The sequence below is a fragment of the Miniopterus schreibersii genome, assembly GCF_964146895.1.
Source record: "Miniopterus schreibersii genome assembly, chromosome: 10".
Taxonomy (NCBI): Eukaryota; Metazoa; Chordata; class Mammalia; order Chiroptera; family Miniopteridae; genus Miniopterus; species Miniopterus schreibersii.
The window spans coordinates 38,142,910-38,155,600 of NC_138110.1; the positions used below are offsets into that span (position 1 = coordinate 38,142,910).

Here is a 12,691-nt window from a genome sequence, read left to right on the forward strand (position 1 = left end):
CTGACAACTTGTGTTACTTCCCTTTAAAATAAAAGGGTAGTTTTACTTGCTCAGATTTAAAGTCCACGTGATTTCCTGTTTCCCCTTATCACGTCCCTTTAAGTCTTTCAGACAATCAGGGTCAGTGGAAATCTAATACGTAGGCCAGGCAAACCTTGATGCCAGCACGCAGTGCAGTACCGTTCCCCAGCCCCATGGGATCTCTTGATTATTTAAAAATTATTTTATTAGTATACCCAGTGACTAAAGATTGCGTAAAATTCCCTAAAGCAAAGAGATTTCTTTCTCACAATATGGTGTAATTTCATTGTGTAAAAGGAGGTCAGTCTAACGAAGCCTCACGGTTTGTCCTTACTGTCTGTGTGTGTGTGTTGAAGGAATGTTAAAATGGTCATGCTGGGTGAAATTTCTGATATTACCCTCACTGAACACTTCCTGAGAAAGGGGCTAAATATTCACGCATATTGAAGCATGGAGAATTAGTGAGAAACTAACTAGTTCTGTGCAAAGATTCCATTCTGCCAGCAGATACGTGTAGAAATACGGAGAAGGAATCGCGTTAGGGAAGGAGAAAGAGGTTCCTTCTGCATATTCCTAGTGTATTGCTTCCCTATCGGTTTCACCGTTACAAAGTGCTCTCCTCTCCTCCGACCAAAGCTCTCAGTATCCCTAAATTGTCTCCCTTTCTTGGGATGCCTTTCCTGCCTCTTCCGGGCAGAATGAATCATTTCTTCTTTTGTGTTTCCGTGTGCACCTCCTTTTATAGCTCTCTCACTGCGGTGTGCTTGTCTCTTAATGGCAGTAGTGACCATATCTATTTATCTCCCCTGAAGTACTTAGCCTGGCATCACAGTTGCTCTCTAAATGTTTGTTGAATTCAGCTTGTTGAACAAATGTCATTGATATTTTTGTCCTACCTGAAAATGTGTTGGTATTTAATAAAGAGCACAGGAGAATCCATAATAGATGCTGATTTCATACAGTCTGCATTCGCCACTTTAGGTGCCAGGTGGGAGAGGAGGGGTGGTGAACAGAGGAGTGAGTGAGGCTGAGAGTATTAACCATAAAAATTGTTCTCAAGGAACTTACAATGGAGTTGGAGCTATGAGACCTGCTCACAGAGAGGGGTAAATTAAAAAGTAGCTAATAGGGAGAAAAAGGAAAGGTGAATGACCTTATGAATCTCTAATAATCTTCTAAGGCAGCGATTTTCAACCTCTGTTATCTCATGGCACACATTAACTAATTAGTAAAATTCTGTGGCACACCAAAAAATATTTTTTGCCGATCTGACAAAAAAATACATATCATTTTGATTCAGTCACACCAGACAGCTATGCTTGTGTTGGCTGTTGTGATTTTTTTAGTTGACAATCTAAGGGAAAAGAGGTCAGAGCCAATTGTATGTTTTAAAAATTCTTGCGGCACACCAGTGTGGGGTGGCATACGAGTTGAGAATCGCTGTTCCAAGGAATTATTTTTGAAACATTTAGAAACATTTGTTACCAGTTAAATAATTTCATGGCTGTTATTCTTTAGTACTGGTCTGAGAGAGCAGATTCACGAAAATATGTGCCTTTTCAATATTATAATTTCAAAATGTATTGTTTTTCTTACTGTCTTCATTTTCCTTTTTAGAAACATGTTGAGATCAGTTGCTCAAGAAAGTCTTTCTTGCTAGATTTTCCTCTTAATGCTGTTTTGGTGAAAATGTGCATGAATAATGCATATAATCCAATAGTGTAGATTGGCAGAACCAGTAGAATTATGTCATGAAATTGAAGCCAATTTTAGCATTTCTCAGCAGTTGCATTGGTAGGTGCTCGTGTCTTTTTTTTTTTAATTTGTCTTTATTGTTGGGAGTATTACAGATGTCCCCACTTTTTCCCCCTTGGCCCCCTCCACCTGGTTCCCATCCCACCCCAGACCTTCACCACCCCATTGTCTGTGTCCACAGGCAATGCATATATGCATATAAGTTCTTTAGTTAATCTCTTCCTGCCTGCCCTCCCCCCTTCTCTCCAAGATTAGTCAGTCTGGTCCATGTCTCCAAGCCTCTGGTTCCATTTTATTCATCAGTTTATTCCACATAGAAATGAGATCATGTGATGTTTGTCTTTCTCTGACTGACTTATTTCGCTTAGCATAATACTTTCCAGGTCCCTCCAAGCCGTCTCAGAGGGTAAGAGAGCCTTCTTTTTTACAACTGCATAGTATTCTGTGGTGTAAATGTACCACTTTTTTTAATCCACTCGTCTACTGATGGGCACATGGGCTGTTTCCAGATCTTAGCTATTGTAAATTGCGCTGCTGTGAACATCGGGGTGCATATATTCTTTCTGATTGGTGTCTCTGGATTCTTAGGATATATTCCTAGAAGTGGGGTCACTGGGTCAAATGGCAGCTCCATTTTTAATTTTTTGAGGAACCTCCACACTGTTTTCCATAGTGGCTGCCCCAGTCTGCATTCCCACCAGCCCTGTACCAGGGTTCCCCTTTCTCCACACCCTCGCCAGCTTGTGTCTTTTTAAATCAAAACTTTCAAAATGGAAGGTGGGGCTACACAGGAACAGTTTTGACCTATGTTGAACAAAGTTGAGTCCAATAAATACATCTGGTCCCAGCTGAGAAGAGTAATAACATCTGTGCTGACATTTTACACATAGAAGATACAGAATTTGACCCAGGTGGTCAGTGTTGGGAAGAAGACAGCAGCTCATCGTGGCTGTTTAGTCAGAACCTGTGCCTGCTGTCCCCAAGCCCAGTGCTTTCATTTCTCCTACAGTTTGTTTTTGAAATAGCTTTACATTTCTTATCTGGGCCTTTTCTGTGGGTTTTCTATAGTGTGGACCTGCCTAATACTAATACTTAGCAATTTCACTCACCTTTGTATTTCTAGCACTTATTTCTCTCTTGCCTACCCCCCTCCGCCTTTTTTTAGCCACACTACCTTGTTCTTGCCCTTGCCCTTTTTCTTGTTATATAACTTTTTGTGTATTTCTTCATTTCCTCAACAACACTGCATGTTCCTTAGGGCAGAGAGCTTTTGTATTAACTTTTGTATTACCTTTATTGCCTAGCACAAAGCTGGGTAATTGGGTGATGGGATGGACAGCCAGTTAGTTAAGCGCTATAGAATATGACTGTTAATAAACACCCTCTATATGTAATATATGGTACAGCATTCTGAAGAAATTCCAGGTAGTGGCAGGGATTCTTAATCGAATTTTGTGTTTATAGCATTAAAAAATTACTCAGCAGATTGCTCATATTGTATGTATGTTGTAGGTAAACACTGATTACTCAGCAGATTGCTCATATTGTTTGTATGTTACAGGTAAACACTGATGAATGTAATTTATCCTTTAGGTTTTGAGTTGACCTTCTGGGCTCATCATCTTTTTCTAAAATGATTTTATTGACTAAATTAATGTCTCCATTAAATATTCATTGCAAAGCATGTGCATTTTGTACTGTCTTTAGCACTGAGAGGATTTCCTTAGCTAGACATGCTTATTGAGTGCCCAGTGCATGCCAGGTGACACCAACGTGAATAAATTCCAGATTCTGAGTCAGACCTAGCAAATAAGAATCTGCATTTTTTTTCAAATTTATAGGTGAGTCATATGGACATTAAAGCTTGAGCAACTTTACTGTACCTGACCTCATCTAGTCCCATTGTCTATATTCTGATAAACACATAATTCTGTGTCTCCAGCCCCAGTCTTCCCCTGAGTCTCAGACTCGTGTCTAGCTATTTGGCACATTCGCTTAAATGTCTAATAAGATCTCCTAAATGTCTTAAACCCTCCAAAAGAGAACTCTTGAACTCTACTCACAAGCTTGCCTCTTCTGCAGCCTTTCCAAATGCTCAGCCAAGGCTGAGAGCCTTTGAATTACCCACCACAGACAGTTTTATTTTTTTGGCTCACATCCACATTCAATCCATCAGCAAATTCTGTCAGATCTACCTTCAGGGTATAGCAGAATCTGAGCACTTCTCATAATTCTACTCAGACCAGACCCAAGCCCCCATCATCTCTCACCTGGATTATCACGGTCACTTTCTAACTGGCCTCTCCACTTGCACCCTTATTTCCGGCAACAGTTTAAACACAGCTATCAGAGTGATGATTTTGAAATATGAATCAGTTTGTATCAGTTCTCTGTGCAAAAACCCTGCAAAGGCTTTCCTCCTTGGCTGGAATAAAGGCCAAAGTCCTTGATGATCTGGCCCTCTGCCTCCTTTCTGAAATCTACCTGTGTCTTCCTCACTCCTATCACTCTGACCTCACTGTTAATTCTTGAACTTGCCAAACATGTTCTACCTCAGGCCATTGCTTTTTATTATTTCTGCCTGGAACTCTCTTATCCCAAATATTCACAGTGCTCACTCCCACACTTCATTTTTCTGCTCAGAGAGACCTTCACTGCCATTTTCTCTCCCCTTTTCTTGCCTTTAAAAAACAACAACACACCTTTCGCACGATGTATTCATTTGTTTGTTGATCTCCTGCAGTTAAAATGATGTGAGCTCCTGAGTGACGGGAGGGATGTATTCCCGGCCCTACAAATAGTGCTAGACAAAGAAAGAGGAGCTGAATAGATATGTGTTGGACAAGTTAATGAGTAAGTACTATCAAGCGGTACATAAAGAGTTATAGAAATTCAGAGGAGAGGCAGCTAACTGCTTTGGAAAGTTGTAGAAAGGATCACAAAATAAATGACATTTGAGGCGTGTTTGGAAGAGTCAGTAAAAAGTTCTCCCAGCAGATAAGATGGGGGAAGAATATTCTTTGTGGAAAAAGGAACACATACAAAGGTAGAGAGAGAGTTTTCAAAAACATGAAATGCGCTGTGACTGAAACTGGGGGAGTGTTTTGGATGCAGGGAGGTGTAGTGATGAGATGAAGCCAAGAAGGTAGTTTAGGACCAGCTTGTAACGAGTCTTGTTATCAGAGTCTGCAAAAGAATTTGCATTTTAGCATTTAGGTGGTAGGGAGACAATAGACAGAAATATATAGAGTGATAAAGATTAGTATTTTAAAAATTCACTTTTTAAAGTTAACATTGTGGAATTTTAATAATATGCTTGCATTATATTGAGAATTAAGAATTCAAAGAAAATAAGACATGGTCCTTAGGAGTTCATGTTGTGGTAGAATATTAGTGTTTTAGGAATAAAGATTGACTTGAGCTGCTAGTGTTCTAGATAAGAGATGACAAGAGTTTGAATTAAAGCAATTTAAGTGAGAATGGGAAGTTTCAGTTCTCTCCCTTTACATCTTTGCGGAACACGTATCCTTCTGACCTTTTCTCAAGGGTCAGAGGCATCTTCATGGAAGCCTGGTTGACTTTCTTGACTTGACCAAATATCTGCTTTTATAGATTCTCCATGTACCATTGTACCACAGTATTTCCCGTAGGTGAAATTTTGTACTCACTTTTATGATTTGATTCTTGTTGGCGTTGACACTCAACCAGATGTAAATTCCATGAGGAACTCTGCATCCCTAGCAATTAGCATAGATTCTAGCACACACTAGTTCAAATATTGGAGTGAATGAATTTTTGACATACACTTTTAAAGTTAAATTGACTGAATTTGAGAACCAGTTGGTTATAGAGGATAATCATATTCTTAGGCTTCCCATCTGTTTATTGAAAATTCCCACTTTGGCCCAAAGCACCTCAAACTCTGTATGATGGAAACTAGACCTGTCATCCTGGCCTGTCCCCTTCTGCGTTCCCTGTCTTGGATAATGGTATCATCCTCCACCCACTGTGAACGCTACAAATGTGGAAGTCACCTTTTATTCCCCCTCATGACCCCTCCCCCAGCATCTAGGCATCTATTCTTTTTTTCTCCCTCTTTTCTCCCCCCAACATTCACTGTCAGTGCTTTCACTCAATTTTCCCCTCCCTTTGACCCCACAGACTATGACAGTTCCTTTCTAAGAGATTTTCCTGCATCCAGTCTTTGTCCCCGGCAGCCCATCTTCCATGTTGCATATTGTCAGGTGTGGGAGGCTGAAAAATGGTCCCCAAAAGATATGGCCACCTTCTAATCCTGGGAACTTGTAACCTTTTTTTTTTAAAAAAAAAAAAAAAAATCACAAGTCCAGGAATGCTGGCAGCCACCAGCAGTATGGAACATATTCTCCCCTAGATGCCCCAGAGCGACAGTGGACCTGCCAACACTTTGATTTTGGTCCAGTGAAACTGATTTTGGACTTCTGGCCTCCAGAATTATGAAAGACTAGTTTTTAGTTGTTTTAAGCCATCAAGTTGATGGTGATTGTTACAGTGGCCATGGGCACTGATACTATAAAGTCTAAAACTGATCTCAGTCCCTAGAAGAATATCCAGCTACTCCCCATTACTACAGGTTAAGTCCAAACTCTGTGATCTGACCCACTTTATTTTTAAAATTTACATATATATATATTTCAAAGGCCCCCTTTACTCACCTCCACTCAGCCCCCCCCCTCCCCCAGCCATCACCACACGTTGCCTGTGTCCGTGGGCTATGTATATATGTTCTTTGGTTAATCTCTTCACCTTTTTTCATCCAGTCCCTTTTTTGTAGCTGAGTAATATTCCACTGTATATATATGTACCACATCTTTATCTAATGCTGATCTGACTCACTTTAAAGCTTTTTCTCTGACCACATCTTTTCCATCTGGCCACCCTTCTCTCTAGCTGCCAGCTATTCTTGGACAGACACCTTGTTCTTTCAGGCCTTAGAGCTGTTTACTCTTCCCCTCACACCCACAGTTCTTTTTTCCTGCCTTAAACTTTTTCATCATTGATTGCAGTTCAGATGTCATCTTTCCTAGACTGGACTTTGAATACTTGGAGGGCACCAACTATATCTCATTAATCTTTTGAAACTGTTTCAGCAACTACCCTTTACCTGGTATTTGGTAAATGTTAATTTATTAAGTTGAATCTCATGAAAATACTTTGTTTCATAACCATGGATTATTCTGTAACTGGTCTTTAGTTCTAGAATGTTTTTCTTTGTTGAGTGAATGTATAGGTGATCTTCTTGAAAATAATTTTAAGGATGTCACCAAGACAAATTAGAAAGCTTTGTTGATTTAGTAATCCTAAATGGATACACATAAGATTTCCAGTCGCCCACACACTATGATTTGCATAATTCTTCATCCTTAATTGCATATGCAGATTTTGCAAGTTGTGGAAAATAGTAATAGATTTAGTTGCTTGGGGGAACAGCCAATACTTTTAAGAAACTCTGTCATAAGCAGCACTTTATCATTTGGTTGCTTTTCACCTTGGACTTCATTCAGAGAGGATATGTCTAGAATGTCTCTGACTCTTGTTGCTTGCTGCCAAGATTCTGTTTTCAAGTTTTTTTCATTTCCTTAGTAGACTGTTGTAGCAGTCTCTTGGCAGCCCCTTCTGGACTCATCCTGATTTTCAGTTTACAATTTACTCTAAATGTGGTAGGCTTTATTTATTTTCTTTGTGTTCTTTGTATTTACTGTGTTATTTTTGAGTTTATGCAGTAGTACCTTAAAGGTAAATAAAAATTTAGTACTGATATTTTAAGCTTGGGTTACATTTTTAGGACATGGCCAGTTTGTGGGAAACTCAACAGTACAGGTTTTAAGTTGAGCCTGCGTGCCTGGCCTCTTCCTGTTACCTTCAGTAGCGGGGGCGGGCTTACTTGGACATGATTCACAGCTCTTCCACATGTTGCTCCTTTGTACTGTTTGTTCTCAGGCTAGTTTCCAAAGGTCATGTTAAAAAAATGTTTATCAGGATAATTTATAAGAATTGTTGACATGTTTATATCATTAACTTCATGACCTCTTCTTTCGGCCTTTTAATAGGAAGAAAAACTAAAAAAAGTAGGATAGAGATAATGATCCTCTTGATTCCAAAGGTTTTCTTAAACCACTTTACGGAGGTATGATTGACATGCAGAAAGCTGTACACGTCGAATGTATACAACTTGATAAGTTAATTTTTAGTCATGTTAACCCAGTCACAACAGTTGGCTTTCATGCACTTTGGATGAGAGAGAGGATTGTGTTCACTCCGAAATGTGTTCAAAATAAAGATCTAGGCCATTGGAGATTTGTGACATTAAAACAAACTTTTTATTAATACTAGCGTTTTGTTTCTTTTTTGTATGGTAAGATTTAAAAATTTTTCAAAATTACAGTTTCCATTCAGTATTATTTTGTGTTGGTTTCAGGCGTGCAGCGTAGTGGTCAGACGATCGTCCTACCCTTCACCAAGTGCTCCCCCGATGTTTCTGGTACCCACCTGGCACCATACACAGTTATTACGGTGTTACTGACTCCCTACGCTGTACTTAACACCCCCATGACTGTTTTGTAACTACCAATTTGTACTAATACTGTTGTTTTAATCGAGAAAAAAATAATCAGGCAAAGATCCTGTCTACCTTAAATGCCTGTTTGTTTTTAAAGCATGAGTATGGTGGCCTTACTACTGTAAGAGAGCACAGCGCCCACCAAACAGGAGGCAGTAACACACTCTTTTTGGTATTTTATGCTGCCTACTAAGGTATTGATATTGCTCAGTAACACTGAATGGTAGATAAAAATCTGGCCTATTTGATATTTACATATGTGGGTAAAATTGAAAAAACCACAAGTTTTAGGACTGAATAATCACTTCAGAGGCACTGAGATCCATCACCAGTTTATTAGTATGGGGAGACTTGAAAGTTACCTCTGTGTGCAGGTTTTGCCTTAACCAGTAAGCCTCCACAGTAGCTGTGGCCTCTTTGGCACTTAGGTAAATGTGTGTGAATTTAAATATATCTGGAAGTATGGGTCTCCAAATGAAACGATTCTGTCCTGGAGCTACATTAGCGTGACTGATGCTGTGAAGGCCTAGAATGTACGAATGGCTTCCTGTTGCCAACAGAGTAAGTTCAAACTATTTCACACAATATATATTAGACATCTCTCTGTTCATAGTACTAGAAATAACTGAGCTTTTGTTCTTAAGAAACTAATGAGTTTTTATCTCATGGGCACCGTAAGTCATGTCATTGATTATGTTTCCTTTGCCTCTGAGGCTAAAGACTGCTCAGAGATACGTTGGTGACTTAACTCTGGCAAGTAGACAGAACCTCATGGCATGTGCTGGAATTACCAGCCACCTCCTTCCCAGCCTCGTTTTGTATTTTCTTCATCCCACAGCCTGCCTTTGATTTTGATTTTGATTTTGATTTATCCTATATAACCAGCTTCCTGACTGACTCATAGCTTCCTTTCCATCCAGCTGCCTCCACCACCATTCCTTTCTTGCGTCTTCCATTCCCGTCTTGCTGAATGCCTTATTCCTCCCATGTTGGGCCATGCCGTGCCCTTTGCTAGAACAGTTCCTCTTGCAGCTCTCCCCGGTTCCCTCTTACTCCTTGTCAGTGTAGCTCAATCATCAGTCACAATCCTCCCTGGACGCCCTGTCCTTCACTCTGTGAAGCTGGCTGATCCCACCTTTGTGGCCCACTGCTCCTATTTAGGCTTCTGTTAGGGCACCTACAAAAATTTACTCACCTCACACGTTCACAAAACGGTCTGCCTCGGCTAGACCGTGGATAGGCGTCAGATGTTACTGCTCTTTGAATCCAGCGTGCCTTGCACACGATAAAGGAAGAAAGGATTGTATTAAGCAGTGTCAGAGGTGGTGAGTGAGTCACGATAAAATTAAAAAATGACCGTTGGACTTTGCAGTATGGAGGTAATTGGTGACCTTTGTCAGAGAGCTTTGGGGGGGGGTTAGGGTGAGGCCAGACTGACTGTATTAAAGAATCAGAGCAAAGAGTAAGGATTAGGGAAGGAGGAGAAGTGGAGGAAGAGGGAGGAAGAGAGTAGAAGAGAGAAGGTGTAAGGAGACGGAGAGGGAGTCAAGTACTGCCACCCCCAGGAGGACAGGTCTGAACTGCCACCCGATAGTGCATCCTGTGGGTAAGCACAGCGGTCCCGTGATGCCGCAAGGTAGCAGGTCTTTCGTCTGTATTCAGTGAGTTGAAATCTTATCGTGAGAAAAGTCTCTCGGCTTCATAGAAGCTCTTACTTCCGTACCTCTTGTTTGGTTTTTACTGAATATCTGCTTTTTGTTAAGAATTTTCTGTTTAAATGGATAAATCCCTGCCTTATGATTTGTATCTCATAAATAGCAAACCCAATAGCCTATGCCTAGTGATGTTTAATAAGTGCTTGAGGTTTTTTGCTTCACTGCTTTTTGGTTTTCAAGACGTAGAGGAGGAAGGAATTTTTTTCTACCCTTCCAGGTTCTTTCAGCTGATCTAATAATGAAATCAATACAAGATAGATTAACCAAATTTAAGTACGTATGTATGAAGGGAACTCCACATGCGTGAGTCAGAAACCCCACATACATGAGAGGTTCAGAGACAGAAAGGGGAAATGAAGCATGTGTGGCATCCTGAGCCAAGCAATGAGGTAAGGTACCTGGGGCTAAGAAGGGAGGAAGGTCTTAGAGGAGCAGATGTTCAGTAATTAGATGTTTGCCCTGCTCTATTGATAGGCCATAAAAAGTTATCTCTGGTAATAGCTCTTATTATGGGCAAAGCCCCTAATTTTTATTCGTTTAGGTAGTTAAGGAGGGACAGAAGTTTCTTCTGAGCCCATAGCGTCTTGATTGCCTTCAGCTCAAAATAATCCACCTGCCAAAGTAGCACAGCTTGGGGAGGCCTGTTCTGAACCCCTTCGGTGACATCTGAGTTATAAAGCAATAATGCATCTTAAATAATACTGACCAATACAGACAAGATTATTTTGTTGGATGCTTTAATTCTTAATTCTCCTTTATATCAAACAACTTTGACAATGTAGAAGTGAAGAAACCACCCCAGCCCCCACCCCAAGACCGTTGTCATCATCTTCAGGTTTTGCCCATTCAGCTGCCTCTGAACAACTCTTCCCTCACCTCCGCCTGAGCACCATTTTCACTTTTTAAAGATTTATCTGTAGTTGGACCCCTCTAGGTTGCCTTTCCTGATGCCCATTTGCTTCCCCCCGAAAGTGGACTCATCCCCTTTGCCTCACTGTGCTCTAGACACACTGCTGTCACCTTCCTGCTCTCATTTGCACAACTGTTTCCCTGAACCAGAATGTTCTTTCTTTGAGGCAGAGTATAATTATTATTTTGCTTATATTTTAAAGTTATAAAATGGTATCCTGATTTATTTTGTCTTAGTATTATGTTAAAAGCAGTTTTTTTATTTTATCAAGTTGTTTTGGTAAATGTAATTTTAACAACTGCTATTTCATCTAATGGGTAGACAGTCCTCTTGTTATTGGCTATACAGCTTGTCTGTAAGTTTTTTCCCAATAAAATATTGTGGCTACCTTCCAAAATTGACAATGAAAAATACCTCTTTAAATTTATTATTAAAATATCTATTTGTTATAAGATACATGACAGAACAAAGCTATATTTTTAATTCTTGTAGTGTTCTAGTTACAGAAAATAAAAATAACTTTGCCAGCATTGAAAGTCTTTCTGTAAGTAACTTACACCATTCAGAGGGTCCAGAGTTCAGAGCTCAAGCCATGTTGTCCAACCTGCAATTGCGCTCATCCAGCAATTGTTACTAATCAAGCTAATGTGATAAAAATAAAATTCCGTGACTTTGGTTGAATGCAGTGTGGGGGGAAAGGGAAGTACTAAAAATAATTATTTCCTGAACATCTTGACTATAGGACATATTAAGAACATGATTGGGGATTTATTTAAGGAAATTTGTTTGAATGTGTCTAGGAGTGCTTCTCTAGAGCTGAGCACAGTTGAGTACATAGTCATCTGCTTAAGGGAAGTTAGATGTTACCTTGAATTTACATTTTAAGAATAGTATAGGAACCATTTAAAGTTTTCTGGAGGTTGAGTGGCTGCTACTTTGAGCTGAAATATATAGCACATTAAACAAGGAATCAGAAAACCTAGGTTCACATCCTGTTTCGCCCAGCTCACAAACCATGAGACCGTTAGAATTCTCATTAACCCCATAGTCCTGCCGCCAAAGCACCCTGCAAAAGCTAAAAGGAGGTAAAGAATGGGAACGTGCCTGAAAACTATAACGTACTGTGCAAAAATAAGCTGTCTTCTATTCCCAAACAGGCAGATGGCTCCACTGAATGCACAGCCAATTGGGAACATGGCATTTTCACCCTAAAAATGCCTGTTCGATAATTAGATTTTCTGTGGACACTTCTAGCTTTAGCTCTTGAGGATTTAAGTACTATCATGCTAGAAGAAGTATTTCTTAAAGTATTTTTAAATTACCTTTGCTGTTGTGTCTGTAGTATCAATGTCATTTGTGCTTCTCACAAGCACAGCTACTCTAGCGTTTTCTTTATAATGAATTTTAAAAATTGAGTGTTTTTTTGTAAGTTATGTTTAAGGTGCTTTGAGAGGGAAGATAAAAATAGAAATTGGGGTAGGGGGAGCTACTGAATATGGTTTCTTAAAGAATTGGATACTCTCTGGAAATCTGTTAATATATAAAATTGATTTAATTGTAAGTTGGTATAAGCCTATATCTGTTTCATAAATCCACTTTGGCCTTATTGGGTGCGGGTTCTCTGAAATCCCTGAGGAGGTAGTTAACGGATGGATTGCCAAAGGACAAAGTAGGCTGCTTAGGTTTCAAAGC

General features: G+C 39.8%; 1 protein-coding gene across 8 annotated transcripts in view; it reads left to right on the forward strand.

Moving 5' to 3' along the window:
- OSBPL1A (oxysterol binding protein like 1A) overlaps positions 1-12,691 on the forward strand; it is a 164,131-nt gene that overhangs the window by 97,729 nt on the left and 53,711 nt on the right. The window lies entirely within an intron of this gene.